The following is a 19952-nucleotide window of genomic DNA, read 5'->3' on the forward strand; positions in this document are numbered from 1 at the left end:
TTTACATTTTTTACCCCCTTTTTCGCCCCAATTTTGTAATTACGATCTTGTCTCATGGCTGCAACTAGCCAACGGGAGAGAAGTTTGAGTCATGCGTCCTCCGAAACATGACCCGCCAAACCACGCTTCTTAACACCTGCCCGCTTTAAAACAGGAAGCCCAGCTGCACCAACGTGTCGGAGGAAACACCATTCAAATGACGACCAAATTCAGTCTGTAGGCCACAAGGAGTTTCTAGAGCGGCAAGAGCCCCCCTGCCCCCTCCCCTAACCTGGGTGACATTGAGCCAATTGTGTGCAACCCTATGGGACTCCTGGTCACTGCCGGTAATGAACCAACCCCAGGCTGTATTCACAGCCTGCGCCACTCTGGAGACATCACCAAAGCCCTTTTTGATCCAGGAACAAATTGTGCATAACTTATTGCGTGTACAGTATCAATGGAACACGTGATCCAAACACTGATTCTAGCTAAATCCCCATTGGATGAGGACAGTGAATGACAGTACATAATGTGAGTTCGAGTTAAATATGAGAGAGAGTCCCGAAGTGATGTCATCTGGTTGTTGTTGTGTGTGTGTGTGTGTGTGTGTGTGTGTGTGTGTGTGTGTGTGTGTGTGTGTGTGTGTGTGTGTGTGTGTGTGTGTGTGTGTGTGTGTGTGTTTATCTGATGAAAGGTATGAAGGGGGCCAGGCCCAGGGTGGAAGAGAACCTGCCCACGGGGAAGAGAAGCTCCAACACCAGCAGCAACAGGAACAGGCTGGGGTACAGAGTCACCTGACCACCGTCACTAGAACAGACACACAGGGAGAGTTATCTATCATCTGTACTTGTTGTGGTACACTGATTTAACAACATTTAGTCTCTCGAGGCAGCCGGAAAAATGAAAATGTTACGCCTCCCGGGCTGTGATCGTTACGAAGACGATTCCAGGGCGCTGGTTTTTGAATTACTGGTTATTTGGAGGAGTCGCCACGGCTATATTTTGAATTTTAGTAGGGCTTTGTTTTTGTTTTTTTCTAGCCACCCGCACTAGTCAAAATATAACATCTCCCTGTCCCAGAACCAAATCCAGTATCCAGCGGATCTGGCTAGACGTGAGACTTGGTTTTGGCATGCTGACATTACTCATTTGATTTCATCTTCATGCAAATAATTTGCATCGAATTGAAAAGTGCAGACTGACAAGAGAGAAAAGCGTGGTGCAGGCAAACCAGAGTATGGATAGGGGGGGGGGGGTTCATAAAAATAAAAATGAGAGCAAGAGTAAACTGAAAGACCAAGGAAATGGTCACCTAGAAAAGGGGGGGGGCAGACAGAAAGAGGGTGTCGGTATAAAGCCAGAAAGCAGCATTGCAATGATTTACTGATCATTGACCCATATGGAGTGACTTGCTGAGTGTGCAGGAAATCTGCTGTGTTTAGACAACCTTTATACACATATTTAGTCGCTTCACCCCGGTGCTGGAAGACAGAGACAGGGAAGACTTGCCTGGGAAATATTACAGGCCAGATGTTCTCTGGATTTAGGAATATGGACAGGATACAGAAGAGGATAGGATACGCACAGGGGAGATACAGTACACAGTAAAGTAATAGTTATTGAATAGAAATATAACCCCCCCCCCTCCATCCCATCAGTCTAGACAATCATCTCTGCTTCACCTAATCTTTTAAAATACCTATTTCTCACTCAAACCCTATATCAATCCCTTTAACCACACCACAACCTCTCCCATTCCATTCCTTCAACTGTCTTCATTCTACATTTCTCACTCTCAAACTCTACAACCCCCAGCCCTCTCCCAGACTCAGAATGGGGAGAGGAGAAGAGAGGAGGGGCAAGATAGAAAGAGAGGAGTGCTTCAGGAGGCCTGTCACCATGACTATGAAGTTGTCATAGAAGGCCCAAAACCCAGACCCCCTCTGCCAGCTGGGTCCTTAAGCTTTTCAATATTACATTCAACAATACCCCCTCCCCCCCTCCCTGGAATGGCCTGGACTGGTGAGATGGGAAATGTAATAGGCAGCTAATTAAGGCACGCGTAATGTGTTTAGAGTCCGATTTCAGTCGGCACCGCGCAGGCAAGTCCTGCCATGAGTGATGTCATGTGGCACTGAAGGGCCGAGGAATTGTTTACATACGAAGCCCTGCTGGGGAGACCTTATAAAGAGAGAGAGGGACTGGGTATCGATTGTGCAACCAGGGGTGGAAAAACCTTGGATCACTGTTACTCTAACTTCCGGGACGCATATAAGGCCCTGCCCCGCCCCCCTTTCGGAAAAGCTGACCACGACTCCATTTTGCTGATACCTGCCTACAGAAAAAAACTTAAAAAAGAAGCTCCCACGCTGAGGTCTGTCCAACGCTGGTCCGACCAAGCTGACTCCACGTGCTTCCATCACGTGGACTGGGACATGTTTCGTATTGCGTCAGATAACAACATTGACGAATATGCTGATTCGGTGTGCGAGTTCATTAGAACGTGCGTTGAAGATGTCGTTCCCATAGCAACGATTAAAACATTCCCTAACCAGAAACCGTGGATTGATGGCAGCATTCGCGTGAAACTGAAAGCGCGAACCACTGCTTTCAATCAGGGCAAGGTGTCTGGTAACATGACTGAATAAAAACAGTGCAGCTACGAGTCACGAAGGCAGTCAAATTCCATGTGACTGTTTAATCACGGAAATTAGGCTACTCCAAGCTCCGATGCTGCTGATGGTCATTAGTAGCCGACCAAACTTTCTAACTGCCTGGTACTTTGCACTCCATTGTCCCTCTAATCTCTGACATCAATGCAAATGTCATTGAAAATCTAAAATCATACACTTCATGAGAGCCCATGAGCTCATGTTGCGCAACATTTCTGTAGGCTATGCACTATTGCGAGAAAACAGAGTACTGGCCTATACTAAAAAGAGGATCCCATCAGCTCTCTATAGGCTAGGCATACATATTTATATTAGGCAGATTTATTTACATAGGCATATTTATTTCTTGACTTTCCTTATATTAAGCACGTTGCTTATCTTTAAAACAGGAATATAGCCTACCTGACTGGCATGAAAATGAACTACGGGAAAAGCATCTGCCATTCGCTATTTAAGTGCATAGATGACGTGTATATTTTTCCAGCTGCCAGTTTCGAGACAGGTGCATGATATCGGTCTATTCTAAATCAAAACAAATCACACATATTAGTTAGTATATGTAAAATCAAGATTAAATCAAGAATAGTCTGATGGGTGACAACATTAGCCTCTATCGCTTGTGAATTAGATATTATCACGTGAATGATGCCCAGCATAAGAAACTTCCTTTTGTTGCGACTTTTTTGCATCATAATCGCACACTTCATGTAGCCTAGCCCATAGGCCTGTATGTTTTGATAAGGTTTGTATCATAACTAAAGCTGCCAAATAACTTCTTAAAATTAAGCACATTAATCCGCTTTACAAGGTGTGTAGAGCCTAACTGGCACATATAAGCAGAGCGTGAGTTTCAAGTTTGGGGAAGATAATTTTCACCATAAAAATGCACTTTTATAATAAAAGCATTATATGCATAATCGCATTTGAGGTCACTTTTGATAATGTGGTTTTCAGCTAATGGAACATTCGCGTTTATAGCCTACTACCATGTGTGCATTGCTGCGCTTATGTGAAGAAATAGCCTAATAGCTAATCAACACCTTAAGCTAAACGTTCTGAACTGTTGCGTCAGCCACATTGCGTAAACACTTTTTTAATGCTAATAGTTTGTAGGCTAATAGTTTCCAAAAAGTAATTTGTAATCTCTCACATCCCACAACTGGACCAGATTATGTTTGGAATATTTAACATTCTCGCACAGAATAGGTCGACTTTTGTACTATGGGGGATAGTAGATTGACAGGCCTACTAATCATGTTTGCTGACAAAAAGTGAATGTGGACAGTTCTTCCAATATTTTGAATATGCACCTCGGAATTGGACAAGGACACGCGCAGTTGCGTCCCTGACGTGTCGGTCTTCACTTGTAGCCTGTGCAAAAGACCCAATCATGTGATGGAGAGCCATGTGAGCAAGAAATGCTTTGGAGCATGCATCACTCAGGGAGAAGGGCACAATGCAGCACTCCGTGCCAAGGGCACAACGGCCACTAGGCGCAGAAGGCATGGATTTTTTTATGGGGCATTACTGCCGCAAAGGGGATGCCCCTGTGAAATTCAAGGCATTATCAAGTGCTTGTCAAATTGTGAATGAGAGACTGATGAAGTGTGTACAGCCTGCACAAAAAACAAAGCAGAGCTCACGCCTTTCAAGCAAGTCGTACCATGCAGCCTTACAATGTATTAAAAAACAAACCATATAGCCCAAAGTTTGTAGAACAACTAATGTTACATTAATAACTCTAAATTAAGCATATAGGAGTACCGATTTCTTCGTTAACCGCTCAACACAGAATAGCCGCATGTACACACTCAAATCGTTTGGAGAAAATATCCTTTCTATTTTATTTAGCTTGGCTCAATTTTAATTCTTCGTACTATAAAATAATACATAATCCTATGCAAACTTGTCTGCTAAATTAACTAGTGTAGCCCACAGCCATTTGGCATAGCCAGATCAGGACCTAACCTAAGGGCAACTCAGAGTATGCCATTCTGTTCTTCTGATATTGACTACATTTTCTAAATGCTTCTTTAGACCCGTCTAAAATAAATTTATTGTGAAGGTGTAGGCTATATTACATGGAATATTACATGGAACATGTAGATGTTCCAAAAGGTCTGCATCAGTGGCTTGTAGGCTATGTGTGGAAGCAGAGAGCGAGAGCGAGTCAGTACAGCGGTCTTTCAACTCAGGTAGCCCATGTGTGTACAGTTCAACTTTTTGAACTGTACACACAGGCGTCGGTCGGCAACAGGCAGGTTTTGGCCCGCAGGTTTTTAGTAAAAAATATTTTAAAAATACTGTAAAATCACCAGAAATTCTGCAACAAAAAAAAGAAGAGGAATTGATATGTGATCTCAATGTAATCACGGTATGAAATGATAGTTATTTTCAAATATAAAACTCTTTTTGGGCTTAGTTGTGGTAAATGTACAAATCATCATTATTTTGGTCGCCCCCCCCTGACCATCAGCACGGACAAAAATCAGTGGCTGAATCTAGTTGCCTACCCCTGCTGTGGATCTACTCTGTTATTTAAACAGTAGCTTAACATCAGCAGAGCATCCTACCCAGCTCTGCAAACCATTTGATAAATTATACAAGTTTCCTTGTGCAGAGAAACATGAGCGAGACTGGGGGGAGGGAGAGAGAGAGAGACTGGGGGAGAGAGAGAGAGAGAGAGAGGGGGAGAGGGAGAGACTGGGGGAGGGAGAGAGAGAGAGACTGGGGGAGGGGAGAGAGAGAGAGACTGGGGGAGAGAGAGAGACTGGGGGAGAGAGAGAGAGAGAGACTGGGGGAGAGAGAGAGAGACTGGGGGGAGGAGAGAGAGACTGGAGGGGGAGGGAGAGAGAGAGAGAGAGAGAGGGGGGGAGAGACTGGGGGAGGGAGAGAGAGACTGGGGGGAGGAGAGAGAGAGGGGGGAGAGACTGGGGGAGAGAGAGAGAGAGAGAGAGAGACACTGGGGGGGAGAGGGAGAGACTGGGGGAGGGAGGGAGAGGGGGAGGGAGAGAGACTGGGGGGGAGAGAGAGAGAGAGAGGAGAGAGAGAGAGACTGGGGGAGAGGGAGAGAGAGACACTGGGGGAGGGAGAGAGAGAGAGACTGGGGGGGGGAGAGAGAGAGACTGGGGGAGGAGAGAGAGAGACACTGGGGGGGGAGAGGAGAGAGACTGGGGGAGAGAGAGAGAGGGGGAGAGACTGGGGGAGAGAGAGAGAGAGAGGGGGAGAGAGAGAGAGAGAGAGGGGGAGAGAGAGAGAGAGAGAGAGAGGGGGGGAGGAGAGAGAGAGACTGGGGGGAGGGAGAGAGAGAGACTGGGGGGAGGAGAGAGAGAGACTGGGGGGAGGGAGAGAGAGAGACTGGGGGAGAGAGAGACTGGAGGGGGAGGGAGAGAGAGAGAGACTGGGGGGGAGAGAGAGAGAGAGAGAGACTGGGGGAGAGAGAGAGAGACTGGGGGGAGAGGAGAGAGAGGGAGGAGAGAGAGACTGGGGGGAGGGAGAGAGAGAGAGACTGGGGGGGAGGGAGAGAGAGAGAGAGACTGGGGGGAGGGAGGGAGAGAGAGAGACTGGGGGAGAGAGAGAGACTGGGGGGAGGGAGAGAGACTGGAGGGGAGGGAGAGAGAGAGAGACTGGGGGGGGAGCGAGTGGGAGAGAGAGGAACTTGGAGAAATAAAGAAAGCAACCTCTCTGGTGCAGTTCTGGCTTCTAAACCACTTCCTTCCATATCAAAGCGCTACAGGCCCATAAAGAGCTCATTAGAAGCAGGCCAGCAGGGTCGGCTTCTCATGAGGCTCATGCCAACTACCAACTCTGAGAGAAACACACTTCACTTCAGCCTGCACCACTTGTTTATCCCCAAAACAGGTAAGTCAAGCAGTGTGTCTGGAAAGAAATTGTGTACTGTGGACACCAGTCTGACTCAGTCACTTTGTGTGTGTGGGTTTGGGGGGGGAGCGGTAGCGAGTGCGGATAAACTTTGTTCAACCTTGACAAGCGCAAACTCAAAAACCCCACCATTTACCCCAAGCCAATAAAGGCCTATTTTTTGAACTCCTAAAGTCTAATAACGTGCCCTGAAACGGAAGGAAGGGTTTGCTAGGCTAGCCTGCAATGCCAAACAACGTAAACCAATTACATGAAGACCGGAGCACACATATGCTTCCAGCCACGACTGCGACACATTCTTTCCCGAAAGAGACACATCCACCCTTCCCTCCTTCCCACCCCACTTCCTCTCCCTCCCGCTACTAACTAAGCCGTCCCAGGCCTGGTCTGAGTTAGAGCCGGGGCGCCGTCATGGTAGAGGTGCGTCGGTTGTGTCTGGTGAGGGCGCATGTGGCAGCAAGCAGCGCCACAGCGCGACACGGAAAACAGTCCCCCGATTGGGACTGACTAGACCAATGTGGTAGCAGTTACAGTCGCACAAAGAGATGTATTCTTTCATTTAGGATTATCGTAGTCTTCCAGCCAGGCCAAGCGGCTTTAACACAGCTAACACGGCCCAGCCCCCTGCAAACCTGTCATTCACAGGGCTCTGAGCTATGCCACACAAAATCACCTTTGACCACTATACTCACACCAGTGGCGCACGCACACACACAGTAAACGCACACAGTACACACTAGGTTGAATAGTGGGAACCGGGTTACTGAGATTTCCCCAGCCAAACCCACTCCTTATTCCCGGGATAAATAACAGTGAGAAACCGGTAAATGATTATACATTTCTACTAACAGCATGACATGAAATGGAACTGTTACATGATGTGCAATGTCTAAATCTGGCTTCTCTACGGCCTTCTCTCTACATTAAGATGAAACATCTACGCTCAAAGTGGGGACAGCGCGTATCTCAGTATGGAACGCAGTTCACAATCTCTCCATCATCTCATGATGGTAACTTTTAATCTGGTGACAGGTAGGCATAGCCTATACTACAGTAATATAATAACTAAATGTGCGTCTAAATTAAACATCTCCATCTAGCTTTTGGGGTTCACATTATTTATTGATTTTTTTTGCTGCTGCAAAGGTTTAAAATAGCCTAAATCACTCAAATATCGTTGCTTTAAATCCGTGCGCACGCGAGCACTGTCTCTCTCCATCAATTCCACCCAAAATAGATCATCCTGTTCAAGATAATCCTGTTCAAATGTCGATGTCCTCGTCTACCTCTTTCATGTACAAAAATTCAATGCAGTATTAGCCTTATATTTAGCTTACGCATAAGCTTCTAACTTATACCCTCGGTCTCCTGCACAATACCCACCAGGCCAAAAAACACACAAAAAACCCACTCTTGGAGTCCCAGGAAAAGCTAGACAAGAATAGCATTTCTTATGCTAATAAGACTATTCGTAGAGGGATACGTGCTCTTGTTTGCTGAATGTTAAATAGAGCAGCCAATAGATCTCACGGGGAGTTTGAAAGAAGAGAGAACGTGCGATGGTGGTAGACTATTGCAGATATTTGTTTAGACCCATAACCAGTCAACTGTCGCCAAGTGAAAGTCATCTGCATCTTATTCCAGTCCTACATTATTCAAGCAGGTCATTAGAATGCTGAAGATAAGAACAAAACTAATGTCATTTTACTGTTAAAAGCAAGAAAGGAATGAAGCAACAATAGAGAGAGAAAGGAGAGGTTGGCTCACACCTACGTTGCCCAACAAGGGACTTTTACCACATTTTGTTACGTTACAACCTTATTCTAAAATTGATAAAATATTTGTTTTCCCTCATCAATCTACACACAATACCCCATAATGACACAGCGAAAACAGGTTTTTACACATTTAAATCAAAACGAAAAATCACATTTACATAAGTATTCAGACCCTTTACTCAGTACTTTGTTGAAGCACAAGTCTTCTTGGGTATGAAGCTAAAAGCTTCGCTCACCTGTATTTGGGGAGTTTCTTACGTTCTTCTCTGCAGATTCTCTCAAGCTCTGTCAGGCTGGATGGGGAGCGTCGCTGCACAGCTATTTTCAGGTCTCTCCAGACATGTTTGATCAGGTTCAAGTCCAGGCTCTGGCCAGGCCACTCAAGGACATTCAGAGACATGTCCCAAAGCCACTCGTATGTTGTCTTGGCTGTGTGCTTAGGGTCGTTGTCCTGTTGGATAGGGTGAACCTTTGCCCCAGTCTGAGTGCCTAAGTGCTCTGGAGCAGGTTTTCATCAAGGATCTCTCTGTACCGAACTGACTGACCGGCCAAATTGAGCAATCAGGGGAGAAGGGCCTAGGTCAGGGAAGTGAACAAAAACCTTGGTCACTCTGACAGAGCTCCAGAGTAACTCTGTGGAGATGGGAGAATCTTCCAGATGGACAACCACCAATCAGGCCTTTATGGTAGTGGCCAGATGGAAGCCACTACCATAGGCACATGACAGCTAGCTTGGAGTTTGCCATAAGGCACCTAAAGGACTCTGACCATGAAAAACAAGAATCTCTGGTCTGATGAAACCAAGATGTAACTATTTGGCCTAAATGCCAAGCGTCATATCTGGAGGAAACTTGGCACCATCCCTATGATGAAGCATGGTGGTGGTGGCAGCATCATGCTGTGGGGATGTTTTTCAGAGGCAAGCACTGGTAGACTAGTCAGGATTGAGAGAAAGATGAAAACCTGCTCCAGAGCGCTCAGGACCTTAGACTGGGGCAAAGGTTCACTTTCCAACAGGACAAGGACCCTAAGCACACAGCCAAGACAATGCAGGAATGGCTTCGGGACAAGTCTCTGAATGTCCTTGAGTGTCCCAGCCGGAGCCCCGACTTGAACATCTCTGGAGAGACCGGAAAATAGTTGTACAGCGACGCTTGCCATCCAACCTGACAGAGCTTGAGAGGATATGCAGAGAAGAATGGGAGAAACTCCCCAAATACAGGTGTGCCAAGCTTGTAGCGTCATACCCAAGAAGACTCGAGGCTGTAATCTCTGCCAAAAGGTGCTTCAACCAAGTACTGAGTAGAGGGTCTGAATACTTATGTAAATGTCATATTTCAGTTTTAATTTTAAATACATTTGCAAAAATTTCTAAAAACATGTTTTTGCTTTGTCATTATGGGGTATTGTGTGTAGATTGATGAGGGTAAAAATGATTTAATCGATTTTGGAATAAGGCTGTAACGTAACAAAATTAGAAAAAGTCAAGGGGTCTGAATACTTTCCGAATGCACTGTATGAGTCAGACTACTAAATACACAAATGTAAAATAGGCCATATTATATTCTAAAATTAAAACTCGACTTCGCTAGCCTATAATTATAACTTTGTAGGCCGCATGTCCTGCACCAGCATCACATGTTCTCTCCCAGCTTCATGGTTTGAACAAGGTGCTTAACTCCAGCTATAGCTGTTGGCCGGAGTTTTGTAGGGCAAAAGTTTTTCTCATGAACTTTGAGCAGTGTTATCCAAATAACATCCAGACGCAGAACGGCAATAAGAAATAACAAAGAAATAACCATACTATAAAACAGATTTAGTAACGTCAGATTCAAACCTCATACAAGTAATTCTAACACACAAACACAGCTTTCACACGCACGCAAAAAAACACACAGGTCAGAGGTCAGCCGGCCCCGACGGATCCGATACACTTCACCTCCACTGGAGCCATGGGAGCCGACCCAACACACACACACAGCGGTCTGACCAAACACACCAGCATCCAGCCAGACATTGGAGTGGACAGCCTGTCACAACGCATTTACTCTAGCCAGAACACACAACCAAATAATCACAGTAATAACACGAGCCAGACGCAGAACACACGAGCAGGGGAAACACAAACACGTCTCTCTCCGTCTCTCACACACTAATAATATGGGACAGACTAAAACACCAAGAAAAAGCAAATGGCAAAAAAAAAAAATAGCCAAAAACATTAACAAGATAGTTGACCTGGTCCAAAGGGATCAGAAGGTTTCTTGCCACACAAGCAAATTAAACTAAAAGGAAAACACTAAAACAGACTGCTGTCGGACGGGCCAAAAGGACCTCGGATTGGACATTATCAGGAGAAAGAAAAATCTCTTCAGACCAACTCATCTGGGTAAAAGCCAGTTCAGCTAAGACCTCAAAGTAACATTATCGCACACACAGCATCTATAAGCATAGGATTCATTTTTTTGTATAACAATCAAATACTTTTTTCTAAGCCTCAGCAAGTCTCTCTACCCTCAAACTTTTTCTAATCTTTTACCCTCTTCTCTCCAGTCAACCTACACCCTTTGCCCTACTATCATCTCTCCCATCAATCCCCACTCACTCCAGATGTGACCTCTGTCCATACCCACAATGCAGTGCTCTGACGGGGCGCTTGCTCGACGCTGTCCTGTGCAGGTGCGAAATTAGCTACCCAGGACAGGGCCGAGCGAGCGCCCCATCAGAGCACTGCATTGTGGGTATGGACAAGGGTCACATTTGCGGGGAGTGGGGAATGATGGGAGAGATGACAGAGTAGGGTGAAGGCTATAGGGTGAACGCCAACCAGTCAAGTGCTTCAGGGGGTCCTGTTCAGGACAAGTCTAACCCCCTCACAGTAACACCGACACACAGGTCAGAGGTGAGGGTCGGTGGAACAGTGATTGAAGGGCAAATGGGGTGCCGGGTTGGGGGAGTGGAGGGAGTGTGCGACAACAGCTGTCAACTGGTGGAGGTGTGTGTGGGGGGGGGGTGAGTGAGTGAGAGTGAAAGAGTCTGTCTAGTGCGTAAGTGTGTGCGACTGTACGTGCATACTCCTATTTGTAGACAGGTATGCAGCTCATATTCACTAGACTTGTTTAAAACAAACTGTTAAAATAATTATATAGCCAAGTCCTGGATATCACAGTGAGAAAAAGTATAGGAGAGAGGAGAGGGTGAGAAAAATGGGGTTATGGATGACTAGAAAACAAAGAAAGCAGACGGAGTTTGAGAGTGCAGTGCATCCATCCCTTCTAAAGGCAAAGTGTGAGAGCATACTCAAGTCTTTTAGGGAATCGTAGCACTAGACTGTATGTTCCTGCCATACTCTTCAAGCAAAGAGAGAGTAGTAGAGCTGATAACTTTTGTTTGGGGCTGAGGAAGCGCTTGGCTGGTGGGGCCTCACTGCCCCCTGGTGGTACAGGACAAAACCAACCGGGCCGAGCACAACATCCTGGTAGAGTTCAAAAGGTCAAATCATAACTCACAAACACCTTTGGCTTTTGTGTATAAACCGTGCATAAAGGCCAATGGGAGATTTGCAATAACATATGCTAGTGTAGGCCCTATCGAGAAGTACAGGGGCTGAGCAAGCAGGTGTGGGATGTTGGTGCTCTACTATAGGAAACAGTGAGAGATGTTGTCTAGGGGACTGAGGACGGCTCCAGACCTGTTCTTTTTGGAGTGTTTGTCCTTCCCTTTCTTCATGCCAAAGATCCTCATGATGGCGATGTTGAAGAGTAGGGCAGAGGAGATACTCACCTGAGACGGAGAGAGGAGGAGAGATTACATTCAGAAGACTATCCTCCTGCAGGATAGATTCAGATGAAGGGAGAGAGAGAGAGGGATGACGAAGAGGAGGAGCGCATGGCGGAGGGAGGAAGAGAGAGACTGCACAACTATCATAGGTCTATCGTCTTGCAAGACAGATTCAGACGAGTGGAGAGAAAGAGAGGGACGACGACGACCGGGGGGGTGATGGAAGGAAGGATGGAGGGATGAGGACTCACAGCCCAGACCGGGGGAGGTGAAACCCAGGACTGCTGCGTGCACTCCCTCCGTGACGAAGGGAACGATGTTCTCCCCCAGATGAGTGTCTCTGTGAAGAGCACCTCAGGATGTTGAGAGCATGAACCTAGAGGGACATCACTATACTGCATGTGCTATCATAGAAAGAGACATATAGAGCACACACAGCCTATGGTTCCCGTAAGGATCCAGTGCTAGATCTAGAGGATCAAAAGGGGTTAAAATGTCACCCACAGAGCATCCCAATACGACAAGCCAAGGTAAAGCTAAATTCAATTGCAACCCCCCATTGGAACTTGTGATCCCTCCAGGAAGTGTCGCCTCAGGTGTTAAGTAGTAGTGTTGAGTATCTAAGGGACAGTGGTCTGGTCGGCGGCTCTGTCAGGAGAGGGCACGGCCAAATCAGTCGGCTCTCTCATGGTTATCTTCAGCAAGCTACAGCTGGATGACTTTGGTGACAACAGGGCCTGGACAGGCGACATGACAGATACAATGGGTACAGACCGAACGCAGCTGCTGCATCTGCCTGCTTGTCAACAGTCTAGACTCGAAAAGTGTCCTTTCCTTCATCTGCAGCACTAATCTATAACTGGATAGGTGAATAGCAGCCCACTGGTTGACTTCTACCCATGACACACATATACAGTGCCTTGCGAAAGTATTCGGCCCCCTTGAACTTTGCGACCTTTTGCCACATTTCAGGCTTCAAACATAAATATAAAAAACTGTATTTTTTGTGAAGAATCAACAACAAGTGGGACACAATCATGAAGTGGAACGACATTTATTGGATATTTCAAACTTTTTTAACAAATCAAAAACTGAAAAATTGGGCGTGCAAAATTATTCAGCCCCTTTACTTTCAGTGCAGCAAACTCTCCAGAAGTTCAGTGAGGATCTCTGAATGATCCGATGTTGACCTAAATGACTAATGATGATAAATACAATCCACCTGTGTGTAATCAAGTCTCCGTATAAATGCACCTGCACTGTGATAGTCTCAGAGGTCCGTTAAAAGCGCAGAGAGCATCATGAAGAACAAGGAACACACCAGGCAGGTCCGAGATACTGTTGTGAAGAAGTTTAAAGCCGGATTTGGATACAAAAAGATTTCCCAAGCTTTAAACATCCCAAGGAGCGCTGTGCAAGCGATAATATTGAAATGGAAGGAGTATCAGACCACTGCAAATCTACCAAGACCTGGCCGTCCCTCTAAACTTTCAGCTCATACAAGGAGAAGACTGATCAGAGATGCAGCCAAGAGGCCCATGATCACTCTGGATGAACTGCAGAGATCTACAGCTGAGGTGGGAGACTCTGTCCATAGGACAACAATCAGTCGTATATTGCACAAATCTGGCCTTTATGGAAGAGTGGCAAGAAGAAAGCCATTTCTTAAAGATATCCATAAAAAGTGTTGTTTAAAGTTTGCCACAAGCCACCTGGGAGACACACCAAACATGTGGAAGAAGGTGCTCTGGTCAGATGAAACCAAAATTGAACTTTTTGGCAACAATGCAAAACTTTATGTTTGGCGTAAAGCAACACAGATCATCACCCTGAACACACCATACCCACTGTCAAACATGGTGGTGGCAGCATCATGGTTTGGGCCTGCTTTTCTTCAGCAGGGACAGGGAAGATGGTTAAAATTGATGGGAAGATGGATGGAGCCAAATACAGGACCATTCTGGAAGAAAACCTGATGGAGTCTGCAAAAGACCTGAGACTGGGACGGAGATTTGTCTTCCAACAAGACAATGATCCAAAACATAAAGCAAAATCTACAATGGAATGGTTCAAAAATAAACATATCCAGGTGTTAGAATGGCCAAGTCAAAGTCCAGACCTGAATCCAATCGAGAATCTGTGGAAAGAACTGAAAACTGCTGTTCACAAATGCTCTCCATCCAACCTCACTGAGCTCAAGCTGTTTTGCAAGGAGGAATGGGAAAAAATTTCAGTCTCTCGATGTGCAAAACTGATAGAGACATACCCCAAGCCACTTACAGCTGTAATCGCAGCAATAGGTGGCGCTACAAAGTATTAACTTAAGGGGGCTGAATAATTTTGCACGCCCAATTTTTCAGTTTTTGATTTGTTAAAAAAGTTTGAAATATCCAATAAATGTCGTTCCACTTCATGATTGTGTCCCACTTGTTGTTGATTCTTCACAAAAAAATACATTTTTATATATTTATGTTTGAAGCCTGAAATGTGGCAAAAGGTCGCAAAGTTCAAGGGGGCCAAATACTTTCGCAAGGCACTGTACATATTTATTTAACCAGGTAGGCCAGTTGAGAACAAGTTCTCATTTACAACTGCGACCTGGCCAGGATAAAGCAAAGCAGTGTGACACAAACAACAGAGTTACACATGGAATAAACAAACATACAGTCAATAATACAGTAGAAAAAGTCTATATACCGTGTGTGAAAATGAGGTAGGTTAAGGGAGGTAAAGGCATTAAATAGGCCATAGTGGCGAAATAATAATCTGTGAGCTGCTCTGACAGCTGGTGCTTAAAGTTAGTGAGGAAGATACGAGTCTCCAGCTTCAGTGATTTTTTTCAGTTCGTTCCAGTCATTGGCAGCAGAGAACTGGAAGGAAAGGCGGCCACAAGAGGAATTGGCTTTGGGGGTGACCAGTAAGATATACCTGCAGCAGCGCGTGCTACGGGTGGGTGCTGCTATGGTGACCAGTGAGCTGAGATAAGGAGGGGCTTTACCTAGCAAAGACTTGTAGATGACCTGGAGCCAGTGGGTTTGGAAACTAATATGAAGCGAGGGCCAACCAACGAGAGCATACAGGTCGCAGTGGTGGGTAGGATATGGGGCTTTGGTGACAAAACGGATGGCATTGTGATAGACTGCATCCAATTTGCTGAGTAGACTGCTGGGGGCTATTTTGTAAATGACATCGCCGAAGTCAAGGATCGTTAGGATGGTCAGTTTTACGAGGGTATATTTGGCAGCATGAGTGAAGGATGCTTTGTTGCGTAATAGGAAGCCGATTCTAGATTTCATTTTGGATTGGAGATGCTTAATGTGAGTCAAAGGAGGGTTTACAGTCTAACCAGACACCTAGGTATTTGTAGTTGTCCACATATTCTAGGTCAGAACCTTCCAGAGTAGTGATGCTGAATGGGCGGGCAGGTGTGGGCAGCGATCGGGTGAAGAGCATGCATTTAGTTTTACTTGCATTTAAGAGCAGTTGGAGGCCACGGAAGGAGTGTTGTAATGGCATTGAAGCTCGTCTGGAGTTCAGTTAACACAATATCCAAAGAAGGACCAGAAGTATACAGAAAGGTTGTCGTCTGCGTAGAGGTGAATCAGAGACTCACCAGCAGCAAGAGCAACATCATTGATGTATACAGAGAAAAGCGTCGGCCCGAGAATTGAACCCTGTGGCACCCCCATAGAGACTGCCAGAGGTCCGGACAACAGGCCCTCCGTTTTGACACACTGAAGAAGTAGTTGGTGAACAGGCGAGGCAGTCATTTGAGAAACCAAGGCTGTTGAATCTGCCAATAAGAATGTGGTGATTTACAGAGTCGAAAGCCTTGGCCAAGTCGAAGAATACAGCTGCACAGTATTGTCTCTTATCGATGGCGGTTATGATATCGTTTAGGACCTTGAGCGTGGCAATATATATATATAGATAGACAAAGCCATCGATAATTTAACACCCTTTATTAAGACTCAATAGCGCATTCAAGCCAAATACGCAAAGATGGCGTCTCATGGAGACATAACATACGCAGTTTGAGCTACCTTAGGAAGTGACATTGTTGGCAAGCTCAGTGCTGCCCCCTCTCACTGAGTAACTAAAATTTAAGGCCGACCGGGGTACTGCCGGCTGACATTAGCAACTTAATTATCCTTATAACTTCTTATGTGTGCTATTTTAAAATAATCTGTTCAAGGACATATGTCTGGTGAATTAGAAGATTTCAATTTTTCCATTCACTATAAATGGGCGATTCTGTTTCTTTTGCCAACAATGCCTGCAGTACCATGGTCAGCCTTGAACTTCAGTGGCATCACTGAGGCAGATAGTCGCTCTCCCCTTATTCTCTACTAAGATGCCATTAGTGCAGAAGAGGGAGAAGAGACAAGGAAAATATGTCACTTAGGCCGTGTTTACACAGGCAGACCAATTCGGATCTTTTTTAACCATTAATTGTTTTTTTGACCAATCAGATCAGCTCTTTTGCCCATAATTGGGCAAAGGATCAGAATTGGGGTGCCTGCGTAAACACACCATTATAAAATAATACATAAACAGTAAGGACATAGACACAACGGGAAAGATTACTATTGGACAACTGCCACTACATTGTCATTACGTAACACAAGCCATTGTACAAACACTTCTGCCGTGGTGACTTCAGCAGCGTGCGCCAGCTGGCCGGTGTGCTGGCTGGCTGTGGGTGCTGATGAGAGACCGCTGTGTGTCTGGCCTGGGGGCTGGAGGGTAGGCGAGGGGGTCCAGGCTGGTTCCTGTGACGTCTATCCCAGTTCAGAGCCAGGCCAGTAGGAGACCAGCAGCACACCAGCCAGCTCTTTCCTATGTTTAAATTGCGCTGAAGAAGAAGGCTGACGTTTTACGTTTCCCCAACCGATTGTGTTTTTTTATTAGTTTATTTGCTTTGTTAGTAACTTTTTAACTTATATTGTACATAATGTTGCCGTTACCGTCTCTTATGACCGAAAATAACTTCTGGACATCAGGACTGCGATTACTCACCACAGAATGGCAGAATCCTTTTTTTCATTTAATGAGTCCGATGCGAATAATATACAGCTTTCTCGGGAACGGGCCCAGGTAACAGTGATTTGCGTGAAGAGGAGGCGGAGAACGGGCCAGAGGGTGGGCTGCCTTCTGAGAATTCGTAGGCGATCAAATAAACCCCCACTTCCTTCCATTCTGCTAGCTAACGTGACATCTTTGGTGAATAAAATTGATGACCTACATGGAAGACTAAACTACCAACGGGACATTCAAAACTGTAATATCTTATGCTTCACGGAGTCGTGGCTGAACGAAGACACTATCAACATACAGCTGGCTGGTTATACGCTGCACCGGCAGGATAGAACAGCGGTGTCTGGTAAGACAAGGGGCGGCGAACTATGTATTTTTTGTAAATAACAGCTGGTGCACGATATCTAAGGAAGTCTCGAGCTACTGCTCGCCTGAGGTAGAGTATCTCATGATAAACTGTAGACCACACTATCTACCTAGAGAATTATCTGTATTTTTCGTAGCTGTTTACATACCACCACAGTCAGAGGCTGGCACTAAGACTGCATCAAATGAGCTGTATTCCGCCATAAGCAAACAAAAAAATGCTCACCCAGAGGCAGCGCTCCTCGTAGCCGGGGACTTTAATGCAGGCTAACTGTAATCTGTTTAACCAAATTTCTATCAGCATGTTAAATGTGCAACCAGAGGGGAAAAAAACTGGACCACCTTTACTCCACACACAGAGACGCATACAAAGCTCTCCATCGCCCTCCATTTGGCAAATCTGACCATAATTCTATCCTTCTGATTCCAGCTTACAATCAAAGCTTATAAGAAATCCTGCTATACCCTCCGACAAACCATCAAACAGGCAAAGCGTCAATACAGGACTCAATACAGGATACAGATTGAATTGTACTACACCGGCTCTGATGCTCGCAGGATGTGGCAGGGCTTACAAACCATTACAGACTACAAAGGGAAGCACAGCAGAGAACTGCCCAGTGACACGAGCCTACCAGATGAACTAAACTTCTTCTATGCTCAATTAGAGGCAAATAACACTGAAACATGCATGAGAGCACCAGCTGTTCCAGAAGACTGTGTGATCATGCTCTCCGCAGCCGATATGAGTAAGACTTAAAAACAGGTCAATATTCACAAGGCCACAGGGCCAGACGGATTACCAGGACGTGTACTGCGAGCATGCGCTGACCAACTGGCAAGTGTCTTCACTCACATTTTCAACCTCTCCCTGTCCGAGCCTGTAATACCAACATGTTTTAAGCAGACCACCATAGTGCCTGTGCCCAAGAACACTAAGGCAACCTGCCAAAATGACTACTGACCCATAGCACTCACATCTGTAGCCATGAAGTGCTTTGAAAGGCTGGTCATGGCTCACATCAACACCATTATCCCAGAAACCCTAGACCCACTCCAATTTGCATACCACCCCAACAGATCCACAGATGATGCCATCTTTATTGCACTCCACACATCCCTTTCCCACCTGGACAAAAGGAACACCTATGTGAAAATGCTATTCATTGACTACAGCTCAGCATTCAACACCATAGTGCCCACAAAGCTCATCAATAAGCTAAGGACCCTTGGACTAAACACCTCCCTCTGCAACTGGATCCTGGATTTCCTGACAGGCCGCCCCCAGGTGGTAAGAGTAGGTAACAACACATCCGCCACACTGATCCTCAACACAGGGGAGCATGCTCAGTCCACTCCTGTATGCCCTGTTCACCAATGACTGCACGACCAGGCATGACTCCAACACCATCATTAAGTTTGCCGATGACACAACAGTGGTAGGCCTGATCACCGACAAGACAGCCTATAGGGAGGAGGTCAGAGACCTGGTGCCAGGACAACAACATCTCCCTCAACGTGATCAAGACAAAGGAGATTATTGTTGAATACAGGAAAAAGAGGACCGAGCACACCCCCATTCTTATCGACATGGCTGCAGTGGAGCAGGTTGAGAGCTTCAAGTTTCTTGGGGTCCACATCACCAACAAACTAACATGGTCCAAGCACACCAAGACAGTCGTGAAGAGGGCATGACAAAACCTATTTTGCATGGGTCCTCAGATCCTCAAAAGGATCTACAGCTGCACCATCAAGAGCATCCTGACTGGTTGCGTCACTGCCTGGTATGGCAACTGGCTCAGAATCCAATCGCAAGGTACTACAGAGGGTAGTGCGAACAGCCCAGTACATTCCTGGGGCCAAGCTTCCTGCCATCCAGGACCTATATACCAGGCGGTGTCAGAGGAAGGCCCTAAAAATTGTCAAAGAATCCAGCCACCCTAGTTATATACTGTTCTCTATGCTACCGCATGGCAAGTGGTACCAGAGCACCAAGTCTAGGTCCAAGAAGCTTCTAAACAGCTTCTACCCCCAAGCCATAAGACCCCTAAACATCTAATCAAATGGCTACCCAGACTATTTGCTTTACACATTTGCTTTGTTTCCCTCCCATCTCTCTAATATAGTATTTACTAGAGAGAGAAGGCTGGCGACACATTCTGTTCTTCCAGCATGACTGTACTAAAGGCATGCCGAGAACTTCCTCTCCAAACATAAACACACACAGACACACCTGGCTGAAGAATAGGATGCCTGCGGTGCGTGGCACACAGTTTGGAGGAGCGGTCGCTGGACTTGACCTCCTGTAGGACCTCCGTGAGCCAGCGAGCAGGCAGCTGCTGCAGGGTCCGGCTTCCGCTCCTAAAACACACACACATAGGGGTCAGAGGTCACACTCATGAGAGGCTCCTGACTAGCCACGGCTGAACAGTGAGTAGTGACATCAAAGACATTT

General features: G+C 46.1%; 1 pseudogene; it reads right to left on the reverse strand.

Annotated features, from left to right (window-relative positions):
• The window catches only part of LOC135511415 (uncharacterized), a 112009-nt pseudogene that overhangs the window by 61395 nt on the left and 30662 nt on the right, over positions 1 to 19952 (reverse strand).

This window comes from Oncorhynchus masou, chromosome 24 (genome assembly GCF_036934945.1).
Source record: "Oncorhynchus masou masou isolate Uvic2021 chromosome 24, UVic_Omas_1.1, whole genome shotgun sequence".
NCBI classification, from domain to species: Eukaryota; Metazoa; Chordata; class Actinopteri; order Salmoniformes; family Salmonidae; genus Oncorhynchus; species Oncorhynchus masou.